Source organism: Euphorbia lathyris, chromosome 4, assembly GCF_963576675.1.
Source record: "Euphorbia lathyris chromosome 4, ddEupLath1.1, whole genome shotgun sequence".
Classification (NCBI taxonomy): Eukaryota; Viridiplantae; Streptophyta; class Magnoliopsida; order Malpighiales; family Euphorbiaceae; genus Euphorbia; species Euphorbia lathyris.
The window spans coordinates 3,239,069-3,253,728 of record NC_088913.1 but is presented as its reverse complement, the minus strand read 5'-3'; positions in this window follow the sequence as shown (position 1 = coordinate 3,253,728).

The following is a 14,660-nucleotide window of genomic DNA, read 5'->3' as shown; positions in this document are numbered from 1 at the left end:
TAGTGATCTCCTTCCTCCTTGGATATGCAGCGCAACCAAGGGTGTTTGGAGGACTTCCGATAGAGTAGGCCGTCGTGCATTGCATACCGCCAGGAACGCCGAACCACGAGGGATGCCTGCGTCCGATCCTCCAGCAGTGTTCCATTTTCTAGATACCTGATTATCGGGATCCTCCAGCCGCTTGCTGCTGCATCTACTGTGACGATTTGCAACGAGCATTCTGTGCTAATGCCTGGGGCCGCAGTAGTTTCTATCAGGGTATGCAGGTCACGGGACTGCTCGCCTACTGTGAGAGCGGCAATGGCATCTGCCTCTTCATTCTCTTCTCGCGGTACGAGCGTAAGGATAAAGGTTACTCCTTTGTTCTTGAGATCCTTGAGCAGGGATTTGGCGAGCGCCAGGTATTGACACATCGTTGGGTCTTTTGCTCTGTAAGTACCGCTGACATGGCTGACGACGAGTTTGGAGTCTGAGTACATTGTCAGGTGTCCGGTTACCATTGTTTTGGCTAACCAAAGAGCTGCGATCACGGCCTCATATTCTGCTTGATTGTTCGTGGTTGGAAAGTCGAGTCGGACTGCGTACCGTAGTCGAAGGTTGTTAGGTCCCTGAATGGAAATGCCTGCGCCTGCCCGTTCTGGGCCGCAGGATCCGTCCACACTCATGGTCCATAGGTCGCTGTTGTGAGCTTTTGCTAGTGTGAGGTCGCTAGTCGATGACCCGGTGAATTCAACAATGAAATCGGACAGCACTTGAGCTTTGATTATCGTGCGGGGTTCAAAACGTATGTCAAACTGGACAGTCGAACCGACCAGTTGGTGATCCGACCGGAGACTTCTGGTTTCTGGACTGCCTTCTTGAGAGGATAATTGGTCTTGACCACAACCGTATGCGTTTGGAAATACGGCCGGAGACGCTCGGATGCTTGCGTTATGGCGAACAGAGCCTTCTCAACCTCGGAGTATCGGGCTTCTGCACCCTTCAGGACCTTGCTCAAAAAGTAAATCGGGTAGAGCTCTGTACCCTCTTCTTGAGTTAAGACCACTGCCACAGTTTCATCGGCGATAGTGAAGTACAGTTGGATGTCTCGTCCTTGCTTTGGTACTGATAGTAGTGGCGGCGTGGCGAGGAAAGTTTTAATGGCATTGAATGCCGTCTGGCAGTCCGTAGACCATTTGAAGGGATGTTCCTTCTTGATTGCTTTGTAAAAAGGCAAACAACGCTGTGCCGAGCAGGAAATGAATCGTCCCAAGGCGATAACCCTCCCGTTGAGCCGCTAAACTCCCTGTAAATTGTGTGGTGCTTCCATCTCTAAGATCGCCTCGATCTTTGTGGGATTAGGCTCGATACCCTTTTCGGAAAACACGCAACCAAGGAACTTGCCGCTATGAATACCGAAGAAACATTTCTCCGGGTTTAGCTTGAGGTTGTAATCCCTGAAAATTTTAAACACCTCTGCCAAGTCACGCGGGTGGTCGCTCTCATCAGTGCTCAGGACGACCATGTCGTCGATGTATACTTGTACCGTTTTACCGATGAGGTGAGTGAACATCTTGTCTATTAGCCACTGATATGTGGCTCCTGCATTCTTCAAAACGAAAGGCATCACGTTGTAGCAATACGTGCCTTCATGCATTATGAAGGAGGTCTTTTCGGCATCGGCCGGGTCCAGAGGGATTTGCTGAAAACCAGCGATGGCATCAAACTGGGACAAGATTTTATGACCGGCTGTCTAGTCTAGAAGCTGATCTATGTTAGGCAGCGGGTAGGAATCCTTGGGGCATGCTTTATTCACATCCATAAAATCTACACACATACGGTACTTTCTGCTGGCTTTCTTTATAAGTACAACATTAGAAAGCCAATCCGGATAGTGGACCTCTCGAATAAATTTTACAGCTAATAGCTTCTCGATCTCTGCTTTGACGGCAGCTTGCTTGTCCTTCGCATGTACCCGTTTCTTCTGCTTTAGGGGTTCGACGAAAGGGTCGATGTTCAATCTGTGAGTTGCTTGTTCGGGTGAGACTCCTGTGATGTCTTCGGTGCACCATGCGAATACGTCCGAATGCTCCGTTAGGATGGCCTTTATCTCGCTGGCCAGAGGAGGTGGGAGCTTGGTCCCAATTTTTAGTGTCTTGTTCTCCCCGACGGGGCAGTCGCTGACAGGTTCAATCGGCGTGGGATTATACCCCCTCATATCCATCAGACCGTCCTCAAGGTAGAGTGCCGTCCGAGGTTGAGTCGCCTCCCATTGCAGTTTCTTGGCCAGGATGCGATCTCATTGGATGGTGATTTTGCCGCTTCGACGCGGTGAAGTCAAGCATAGGTCGGAGATATCAATTGTATCTTTGAGGCTAGCCAGCAGAGGTCTTCCGATAATGGCGTTATAGGCCAAGGGGATGTCCACCACCACCCATTCAGCGGTGTCCTCTACTTGTTGGTCTCTTTCGGCAAAGATCGTTGATAGAGAGATGACTCCCTTTACGAGGACTTCTATTTCTGACAAACCAACCAGGGGAAAAGTTCCGACACGGAGGGTCGTGTGAGTATTCTTCATAGCGCGGAGCGCTCTCCAGGTAAGCAGATTCACCGAGCTTCCTGTGTCCACCAGCACCCGATGCGTTTTAAAACCAGCGATGTTGATGGTGACTACGAGGGCCTCCGAATGGCTGGTCCGGAGTGGTGGTTGTAGCATCAAGGTCTGATCAGCTGCTTTTCTCTTTCGGGAGTTCTCCGGATGCGGACAGAGTGCCGGCGCTCCCTCTCTTATGACATGGATTTCTCCGTGGAATCTTGGTCGCTTTGCCTCATCTGTTCGGTCGGTGTCGCGTTGCTTCGGGCTCTGTTCCCTCTGTCTGATGGTTTTTGGTGGCGCGCCTTGCTCTGTGATTCGCTCGATTTCTTTCTGTAGTTGATAGCAGTTCTCCGTGGAGTGTCCGGAGGATTTGTGGTATTTGCAGTATTCTTTCTCGACACGGGTCTTCCCTTTTTCCGCCGGTGGAGTCAGGTGTGCGTATCGGTGGGGCTGGTTTTGAGCAGCATAATGTACTTCCTTTCCACAGGATCGGTCCCCCCCGCGCTCAAGGTTTGCCCGCTCGACCCGCGCTGGGAAAGGTATGGGGGCCTCCCTGCGTGCCCGGCCTTCATCTCGTGCTTCTGCGGTCGGTACTTTTTTTCCTCTTTGCACATATCTCCTCTGGCCTTGTCCCTTTCCGATTCTTCGTACCCTGCCGGTCGATCGCAGTCGTCATATCGGACGAAGGTCTGTGCCATGGTCATGAGCTCCTCGAAGGATCGCGGCATCTTTCTGAAGCACTTTTGCTTTAGGGGCTCGCACGAGATTCCCTTTGCCAGGGCATCATGAGCTACCTCTAGGTTGAGGCCATTGACCTGAGAGGTCATGTGGTGGAACCTGGAAAGAAAGTTATGCAGTGGCTCAGTTGCCCGCTGCTTGAGCTCGTTGAGGTCCGAGCTGATCTTTCTTACCTTTGCTGCCGCTGCGAAACGGGAGAGGAAAAGGTCTTTTAGTAGATCGAATGAGTCAATTGATTCGGGAGCCAGTCCTCGATACCACTCTTGGGCACTGGATGAGAGTGTGGTGGGAAAAACTTTGCATATGATGTCCTCGTCTTTTGAATATAGGTTGATAGTGCTCATGAAGGAGGCCACGTGGTCGTTTGGGTCTTCGGTTCCTGAATATTACGATAGGTGAGGAGCCTTCCAGTCTCGTGGGAACCTCGTCTCGATGATTCTTTGTACTAGCGGCGTCTTGCTGGAGGTGATACTTCCTCCCATGACGCCTCCGAGGGCTCTCTTGTCCAATGTGTCTTTGCTGTTCGCGGCCGTTGTCTCTTCCCGTGGTACGCCGCTTCCTCCGGCTGTGGCGGCACCGGCCCCTCTCCCCGTGGGTATCTCGGGCCCTTGGGACTGCCCCGGGGACATGCCTTCTCTTTGTGTCTCCGCTGCTGCTTTGAGGTATTGCCAGATTTTGGCGTTTTCCTCCTGCAAGCTTCTCTATTGTTCTATGATCTTCATCTAAGCCGCCGTATGAACAGGTTAAGTGGTTTGAAAACCTTGTATCGCACTGAGGAGCTGTGTGGTATTGTAAGTCTCCTCTTCTTCTGGGCTTACTTCCTCCATCAGTGGTGCCAGGTTTCTAGGGGAAATAGGGATGACCGGTGCGGACCGTTCCACGTTCGTCATAGAGCTGTTTGCCCCAACTTCTAGCGCTTCCGTTGGAGTGGACTCAGTTGGCGTTTGCATCTCCCTGGAGGCTCCGAGGTCACTTGTATTCCACGTTCACCGTACCAAATAATTAGGATATGCGGAACAGTGATCCGAGCTCTCTTCGGGGAGTTCCAAGCTCCTCGGGGGTCGTCTCTGTGCAAGGAGCGGTCCCTGGGAACACTCCGACGATCAAGACAGTTAGATATTCAAAGGGGATTCATAAAGGAAATATTCGAGAAGATGTGGGGTTACCCGGAAGGTTCATTCAAGCCGTCCCCTCTTTTCCCTTGTTAGGGGTATTTATAGGAGATTGGTGTGGGCTCCCGGGCCCTTGGACCTAGTCTTGGGCCGGGAAATATATATATTCCGAATCAATATATTTTATAAAATTAGGGACAATCAATTTTTTTTCCAAATTCTGAAGACTTTTAATATATTCAGCTTTATGTAAAATTCAACATAATTATATAAAATTTAAATGTAAAAAATATAATAATCATATGAAATAGATTACTTTTATAAATTGTATTTTTGTGTAAAAAAAAATTAACAACTCTGAGAAAATTTAAGCATTTTTTATAGGGATAAAATATGCAAATAGTTATAGTTTTTGAGAAAGTATCAATATAGCCTCTATGTATAAAATAACACTAATATAGGTTTACCGTTTAAAAAATGGTATCAATTTAGGTCTCGATAATGGAACGTGATAAGTCATTCATATTACTTCGTTAAGTTCTGATTTCTCTCTCCACGTACAATTGATAAAACTTGACGGAGTAATATAAATACGTGTCACGTTCCGTTATTAAGGTCTAAATTGATACTCTTTTTTAAACGTGAAGTCTATATTAATGCTATTTTGTACGTACAACCTAAATTTATACTTTCCTAAAAATCATAAACCTATTTTGATAACTTATTTTTTTTTATTAATTCAATTATATTTATTTAAGTTTTTCTTTTTACATTTACATAAGTTTAGATAGGAGTGTCAATTCCTAAAAAAGATGTCAATTTTATGAGTTAAATACTATTTATATATTTTGCCTTCTTATATAATATAAATATAATAAATATGATAACTTTGATGAGTAACAACACATTATTTAATGGGTGAAATACATGAATAGTACAAAATTATAAATAAGTCATATCACCAAACTTAATTTTTAATATGTCACTATTCTTTATATATTATGATTTTACACCATAATTTAAAAATTCTAGACTCCAATTCATAAATCATAAATCCTAGAAAACATATTTTAGGCTTCTAATTTATAAATTCTAATCCGTAAAATATATTAAATGTACTGATTTTACTAGTTTGACATAATCTAAAATTATGACTTGACATAGTTGTAAATAGTTTTTAAAAAATGAATTTCTGTGTAATTTTCCCTTATTTAATTGAAAAAAAATAATTAAATTATAAAATATTTTATGTGGGTTTTTATGTTATGATGAGTATATCACATGTAGATAGAAATTTATGTCTGATTTTGTCAGGTTATTAAATAATTTATAGACAAAAATACCTCCTTGGAATATTAACTTTTCTATTTTTGTTACATTTCAAACTTTCAACTTCATTTTACTAATTTTGAACTTGGAATTTAATGCAATATTAACAAACATTAACCAAAATAAATATAGTTTTTGTTTTTATAATAAAATAAAAATAATGACAAATTTAAAATTTAAAGAAGGTAACAACTTAAATTTCTTTGAATCAGGCTGTTTAATGTAGAAGTGTCAATTTTAACACAATAATACAATATTTATGATATAATTACAATTTTATAAAATATAAAGCTAATATAACATGATTATAATATGATTAATCTGAATTATTAAGTATACATAATTTCAAAAATAAAAGTAATAACTTGTTACTTGAATTTGTTTGCGTTCCCAAACTATGATGCTGATCCAATGTTGTGTTTGAATGTACAAAACAGTATGCAAGTCAAACAGGGCCGGAGTCCGGCAAAACCGCTCTGATGTCTAAATCATTTTCTGATTTAGGACCGAAAGGAAGAGTCTGGACTAGTTTAGAGATAGTAGTTAATGTACCGAATCTTGTGTCTATACATGTGTATGTATAATGCATGATTAGGTTTAAGGTTGTCATCTTCTTTGGGAATCCTTACGGAACTAGGATTCCTGATCCCTTAAAGAATCTGAGCCCTATGAGGAATCATTTTTCTCGTAGGATTCTAGAAGATCCTTTAAGGCGCTGAGGTTGGAATCTTGTGTGTTGTGATGAGCTGTCGTTCGTTGGGCTTGGTCCGCATCAATCGTCTCAGACTTATTGAATTAAGGTTGGGGCTATTTTGGACGCGTTGGCTCCTTATCTTTCAAAGGCTCTAATGAGGATAGCGATGACGTCACGCATGTGATTAGGGGTGTTAACGAGCCGAGCCGAGCCGAGACCGAACCCTGCCAGGCTCGGCTCGGCTCGATTAAATTTTTACTCGAGCTCGGCTCGGCTCGAAACTCGACGAGCCTTGAAATTTCAGACTCGGCTCGAGCTCGAAAAGCTCGCGAGCCTGAAATTTTTAGGCTCAAATCGAGCTTCACACATGCCCGGTTTGAAAAAAGCTCACGAACTCGATTCATCTGTATTCAAAAGTGTTTTTTTTTTCACATTTTCTGAATTAATTTTAACCTGTAATAGTTTAAACTTAAATTTAGGTATTATGAATTTGGGCCCAAAAACTAATCTTAAAAAAAGGTTATTTATTACAATTTTTCATATTTATTAATAATAAAATATATAACATTATAAATTAAATATTAATAAAATATATTAATTAAAATATTCGAGCCGGCTCGCGAGCTTTCGAGCCGAACCTCTCTAAGCTTGGTATTGGCTCGTTAATGTCTCGAGCCGGTCGCGAGCTCGAGTCGAGCCCTGTCGAGTCGAGCTTTGACCGAGCTTTAACCGAGCCGAGCTCGAATAGTTCGCGAGCCACCCTAGCTCATTAACACCCCTACATGTGATATCATTTAGGATCCGTTTGTTTTACTTGTTGTTTGTTGTTGTTGTTGTTTACTGTTTCCTATTTCCTATTACGGTTTGCTGTTTGAAAACGATGTTTTTTCCAAAAAGCAGGGATTCTTCGTGTCACGTTCGTGTGTAAATTTCTAGAATTTATATTTTGATATTAATATATATTATAATTATTGGGTGTGTGATTTTTATTTAGTGCTATGGGAAAAGTTTGGAGTTAATTTGATGGTTTTAGATGTAAATTAAAAGTTTAGGATAATTTTTAAAAGATTATATAAAGATGGAGGACCAAACTGGATATTCGTCAATATGGATATATATATATGCGAAGAGGTGGGGAGAGATAGGATCATTATCTGATTTTTTTTTTCTTTTTTATTTTTTTTTTCTTCTTTCCGTTTCTTCATCATTTTAATCGTTCATGAACAGTTTTTTCACCGTTTCTTTGATTTACGGAGATTCGACCGTCCGAATTACTCGAAATTTAAAACATAGCATCCTTATGCATAGATCTAAGTCCTAACCGAAGAGTTTTTGAGTTTTGGCAGTGTTTGGAGGAAAACGTCTTAGACAGAATTTAGCGGCGAATCGATCAGATGTATTTTGTTCAATTAGTAGCCAAGGTAAGTAACTATCAACTATATTTTGAGTTTTATGTATATAAATATATATATAATCAAATAATTTTCAGAAATTGATATTTTAAAGTTATGCAGGAATTTTGTAAAATTGGGATTTTACACGATTTTGCTTTTTATTATGAAATTATGGTTCAAATGAAGCTATTGACTATACTTCTATGTGCATTTCAGATTTTACTTGATTATGTTGATTTAAGGCTTAATTTGATTGATTAACTTTGAAATTTTTATTGATTACGGATTGATATTTTGAACAACTGTGGTTATTTTTACAAAGAAGCTAATTGAAGCCAAATTATTTATGGTTATGAAATAGTTTGGAATTTGATTATGAACGGAAATTTGAGTACGTTATGATTTTATGATTTTATATCCATCGAGAGTTATCCGGATCGGTGGTTTTATATTTGAAGACCATGTTCAGTGAGGGACATGGCCTGTGTACACAGTCTGAAGACCTATTGGGTATGGCAGCGAAGTGTTGGGTAAGACCATATGGGATAGGCAATGTTAAGAGACGTCTCAACTATATATGTGGTTATGGATTGATACTTAAGGGGAGAAACTCGAGGATGGATACAATGTTTTAAGTTCATTTGGATTATGTTTTCGGTTATGATTGATTTTGATATAAGGTTTTACGTTTGATTGATTACGAGTTGGTTTGATAAAACATTTATTTGATTACAAGTTGGTTTGATAAAAGATTTATTTGATTATGAAATGGTTTGATGAAACGTTAAGTTTTGAGTATATTTGAGAAGGTTTTGATTAAATCCCTTTATAAAGGTATATATGTAGCTATGTTAAGTAAAGTTGGTTTTTATAGCTGATAGTTTCTTACTGAGATTTTTGTCTCACGTTTTTAAATGTTTTAATGTTTTCAGGTGAGAAAGTACAGGATATAGAGAAGGTTACCAACCGATTAGGCGAAGTTTGGAAATTGGCTGCTTATTGTTAGAATTATGGTTAGAATTCTGGTATTTCAATTGTAATATATTGGAGTTGGTAAATATATGTTGAGGTCCTTGGTAAATATTATGATCTTTCTATTTCACGCCCGATGCCGATTGAGGTCGTCTAGGGTCGGGTGTGACACTTCGCTTTTATAAAAAGCTATTTTTCATCTATAAAAGACAAACATGAGGTGTCTAACAAAACACCTAAAACTCTCATTTTCAAAGTGAAAAAAGCAAACAAGAGGTCGAAAAGCATTAACCAAACACACTCTTAGTCTGATATCAAAAAATATATACAATTTCAAAAGAATTTTATGTTTCTTTCGATATAAGTAATTAAAAAATTACAATCCAGAAGTATATATTGTGACCCCACTTAATAATTAAAATAGTGGAACATATTATAATAAATGTGGATTCATATTACACATATATAATAAAATATGTATGAGAGATTATCTATTTAGGTGTCCGCTATGGTTACTTTGCTTTTTACAAAGTACCGTTACTTGGTGTGGTTTTTACCGATTAATTTTCTGCTCCATCATCCAATGATGAAAACCACACCAAGTAACGGTACTTTGTAAAAAACAAAGTAACCATAACGGTGAAAAATCGAATGTTTTTAATAATTTTTCTAAAAATTATATGTGGAAAGAATTAATAAATCAGTTAACTTTCATCTATTTTACATCTTCACATAAATCAAATGCTAAAATTTTAAATATATACTTCATGGGGGCAAATAAGCCTTTTATATCTTAATTTCATTATATATTTAGTAAAGTGTGGGACCTATTAATTTTCATGTAGCCTAATTGTAGGTCACATGATGCTAACTTACTAAGGACAACAATATCCAGTGATTATGTTAGGTATGCAATTTAATATTCTTTATCACTTTTCTAATGATCTATTATTATTTGGATAATGTAAAAATAATAACTAAAAAAAATATTTATATATTTAGAACTTTATTTTCAGATATTATAGATAATAAATATTAATTGATTTTTGCTTTTTGAACTAAAAAGAAAAAAATAATTTCAAAAAATAGAAACAAACAAATACTTAGATTTTCCGAGTTATGTTTTTTTAGTATTAATGCAGACCAAAAAAAATTAGGATAATTAATTTATTAGTCTCTATATTTTGACAAAACACACTGTTTAGTCCTTGTATTTTAAAAACACACGGTAAAGTCCCTAATGTTTTTTTTTCGGTGAACTTTTTAGTCCATAACGTTTTTCTCGGTGAACTTTTTAGTCCTTGCCGTTAGACTCTCATGAAGATTCTGTTAGTCAATTTGGATTTGCGTTATTCTTTTCCTTTATTTTCCTTTCCTTTAAACTCTAATGCATCTGAAATTAACTTTGAGTGTTCTTCTTCTTGATTTTCTTCTTAATCGTTCAGATTTGTAAACATTGGGTCTGTTCTTTTTCTTGTTCTCCATACAAATAGCTTCTTCTTCTAAATTTGATTTCCTCTTCTGAAGTTTGAAGGTAAATAGTAAAGGGTAATTTAGTCATTTCCGAGGTCATAAACGGTAAAAAATATAACAAACAGACGGAAAGACTAAACAGTTCACTGAGAAAAAAGTTAGGAACCTTACCATATATTTTTGAAAATACAAAGATTAAATAATGTGTTTTATCAAAATATAAGGACTAATAAATTAATTACCAAAAAATTAATTAGAAAGAAAACTCGGTAATTAATTACCAAAAAATTAATTAGAAAGAAAACTTGGTATAATTAACTAATCTACTGCATTAGAAAGAAAATCAAAGCACTCTCCTTTTCTATTGAATTTAGAAATTTAGAAATGGATAAACGTGTCCCCATCTCAAACTAACAACAAAAAAAAAAAAACACCAAAAAATGCTGAAAATTCTATAGAAAGATATAGGCCTAATGCTTCTCTACCCCCTTAATTTGAATAAATTGGTCATTTTATCCCTCCAACTCATCGAATGTTCTATTTACCACATTAACTTCATAAAAATGATATTTCTCACCCCCTTAACTTGTCCAAATTGGTCATTTTATCCATCTCCAACTCACCGAATGTCCTATTTACCCCCATAACTTCATAAAAGTGGTATTTCTTACCCCTTTAGAGTGCAAAATTAATAGGACTTATTCAAATGAGTTTGAAAATATATTTTTCTAATATCAACTTTTTTATTTTGGTCTTAATTTGATAATTATATTGATTCTTCATGTGTTTTTTACAATAATATTGTATTACAATAATAAGGTACCAAAATAGGCTTATGGTTTTTGAGGAAGTATCAATTTAAGTTCCACGTACAAAATAGCACAAATATAGGTTTAACGTTTAAAAAAGGGTATTAATTTAGCCATCGATAACGGATTGTAAGGGGTGAGAAATACCACTTTTGTGGAGTTAAGGGGGTAAATAGGACATTCTATGAGTTGGGGGATAAATGGATAAGTTGAGGGAGTGAGAAATACAACTTTTATGTAGTTAAGAGGGTCAATAGGATATTCGATGACTGGATGGGGTAAAATGATAAATTTGGAAAGTTAAGAGGTTGGGATGATATTAGGCCAAAGATGTATAAGAGCCCTGTTTGGGAATTATCTGTTAGCTGATTACATTAGCTGTTAGCTGATTACATTAGGTGATTTGACTAGCTGTTTGTGTAGGCATGTTTGGTAAAAATTAACTGATTGGTAATAGCGGTTTGTGCAAAAAGACGAATAAGGGCATTAATTTTGGCGCAGGAGAAGAGGGAGTCTATCTATTAGGGTTAAAGAAGTCCATTAATTTTAATATTGCAAAACGCTAATTGAAAAAGCTCATTTTAAGAGCTTTTTCTAAATTAGCGTTTTCATCCCAAAACTCTCTCTCAAATCTCTCTCCACCAAACACTCCAATTAGCGGTTTCAGTGGTCAAACCTCTAAAGTTGGTCAAAACCGCTCTTTTTATCCCAAAACGCTCTTTACCAAATAGGGCCAATGTCTGGATTTTTGTATATAAAAGCACTCAATAAATATCAATTTATCACTCATAAATTACGATAGACTACCATAGGCACCTAATGTTAATAATCTTGGATTTATCATTACTTTATGTTATCATGAAAGGGAGATCTGGGTCCCTCCGACCGCAGAACCACCATGACTACGAGTAGTTTTCGCCCCCTTGTCTCTATAAAATTTGAGGTTGTGGTCGTTCCGGCCTTCTGTCTCCAAGAAATTTAAATTTGGTGCTGAATTAGCATCCCGTACTTGGCACATGTCCTCTTAAGCGCTTTCTAAATCCAAAGTTCCATTTTTTTTGGTATGTTAGTCCCTCTCTAAATCCAAAATTATATATATTTTTTTTATCTGTTAAGTCCTACTTAAAAACAAATTTCTAATTTTTTCGGCTATTAGGTCCTCCTCCTTAAATCCGATTTTTTCTATTAGACACAAATTTTTTACATGTTAAGAATCTTAAACACAATGTATCCTAATTTTGAGAAATTTTAAATTGGTACTTAAAAATTGGTTGTTGACCACTCAGATTATAACACGTATATATATGAAAAAATTTGAATAAGTTCAATTTAACAATTTTTTTTCTTTTTACACACCAGATATAAAATCGGTCCCCCAATTGAACAATATTGTATTCGCCACTACTAACGCCCCTTTGAAGTTTAAAGGGGTAATCAGTTTTTATAAGGCAAAACGTATAATTAAGCCCTGAACTTTACATGTTTTAAGGATCAAGCTCCTAATCAATTATTTTTCCACATTGAGCCATTGATCATTGATTCTCTTATTGATTTGGCTTTTATTGAACTTTTTCATTTAGTTCGGGAGACACGCATTGTTAAGACGATTCGGCCTATTGACATTGACAAATAAAAATAAAAATTTATTGACTATGATAGACAGAGAGTAAAAAGTAAATTACATAAATAAATTTCCAGTAGAATCTTCTAAGCTCGATCTTCTCCTCTCCCATTTTGTGATTTTCAACATTAGAATCGTCAATCAATCTTCTCCTTTCCCAAATTCGATGAAAAAGTTAAATAAGAGCCAAATCTATAACAGAATCAATCAGGAGCGGAGCTAGGGGGGTAGGGGAGGGTCTCCCGACCCTCCGACCCTCCGGAACACCCTTGACGAACAATGGTTCAGTCCCAAGCAGCCCCCAAAATAGTTCAAATTAGTAATAGAGTATGAATCACTGAATATTATTGATGTGTAATTTAGTATAAATACAATGTAGAGTTCACGTTGTAGTGAATGACCAACTAACTAGATACAGTGTGATCTTATAACTAAACAATATAATCTTGAGAATATCTAATATCTAATACTCCCCCGTAGTCGAAGGGTTCGGAGGGCGAACATTGAGACTATTGCGGAAATCGTCGAATAGCGGAGACGGCAGGCCTTTAGTAAAGATGTCAGCAATTTGGTATCGGGATGGAACATGCAGTACACGGACCTCACCTTTGGCGACTCTCTTACGGATAAAGTGAATGTCCATTTCAACATGCTTGGTGCGGTGGTGCTGAACCGGATTGCCCGTAAGGTACACTGCGCTGACATTATCACAATAAACAACGGTTGATTTTTGAATCGGACATCCAAGTTCAAGTAGCAGATTTCGGATCCAGCAGGTTTCAGACACAACATTGGCTACCCCACGATATTCTGCTTCGGCGCTAGACCGAGATAGGGTGGGCTGTCGCTTGGCCGACCATGAGATAAGGTTATCGCCGAGGAAAACACAGTACCCAGACGTAGAGCGGCGTGTGTCGGGGCAGCCAGTCCAGTCGACGTCGGTGTATGATGTAAGCTGTTCCGTAGATGTTCTAATGAGGCTGAGGCCAAAATCGATGGTGCCATGGATGTAGCGCAAAATCCGTTTGAGGGCAGCCATGTGAGTTGTTTTCGGATCATGCATGAACAGACATACCTGTTGAACAGCATAAGAGATGTCAGGACGTGTGAGTGTCAGATATTGAAGTGCTCCAGCTAGTTGTCTGTACTCGGTGGGATTATGATAAGCAGACCCGGATGATAGACTGAGCTTTTGTTTAGTGTCGACAGGGGTGGCAGCCGCATTACATGACCTGAGCCCTGCTTTGTCAATAATTTCCTTAGCATATTTCCGCTGAGATAAGAACATAGAGCCATGGGAGCGAGTAACAGAAATCCCCAAAAAATAATTCAACGGACCCAAGTCCTTCATTGCGAATTCTGAGCTGAGAGTGGAGATTATGGAACTTTGCAGCTTGTCAGACGAAGTTACTAAAACAATATCATCGACGTATAGAAGCAGAAATGCTGTGTCTGTGCCTTGTCGAAAGACAAAAAGGGACTGATCTGATACACTATTAGTGAATCCCATCTTAGTGACATAGGTTGCAAAGCGTTTGTACCAGGCTCGAGGAGCTTGCTTCAAGCCGTACAAAGATTTTTGAAGGAGACAGACATGATTAGGATGTTCAGGATCGCGGAAACCCAATGACTGATGCATGTAAACGGTTTCATTAAGGTCACCATGAAGGAATGCATTCTTCACATCTAACTGACGCAGATTCCAGTTTTTGGACAAAGCAATGCTGAGAACTGCACGGATTGTTGTCGGTTTTACTACAGGGCTGAATGTCTCACCACAGTCAATACCAGCCAGTTGGCCTGAACCATTTCCCACTAGTCTTGCTTTGTAGCGTTCAAAGGATCCATTCGACTTGGTTTTGTGCCTGAAAATCCACCAACTACGAATAACATTAGCATTTTTAGGACGAGGTACGAGTACCCACGTCTTATTTTGGATAAGA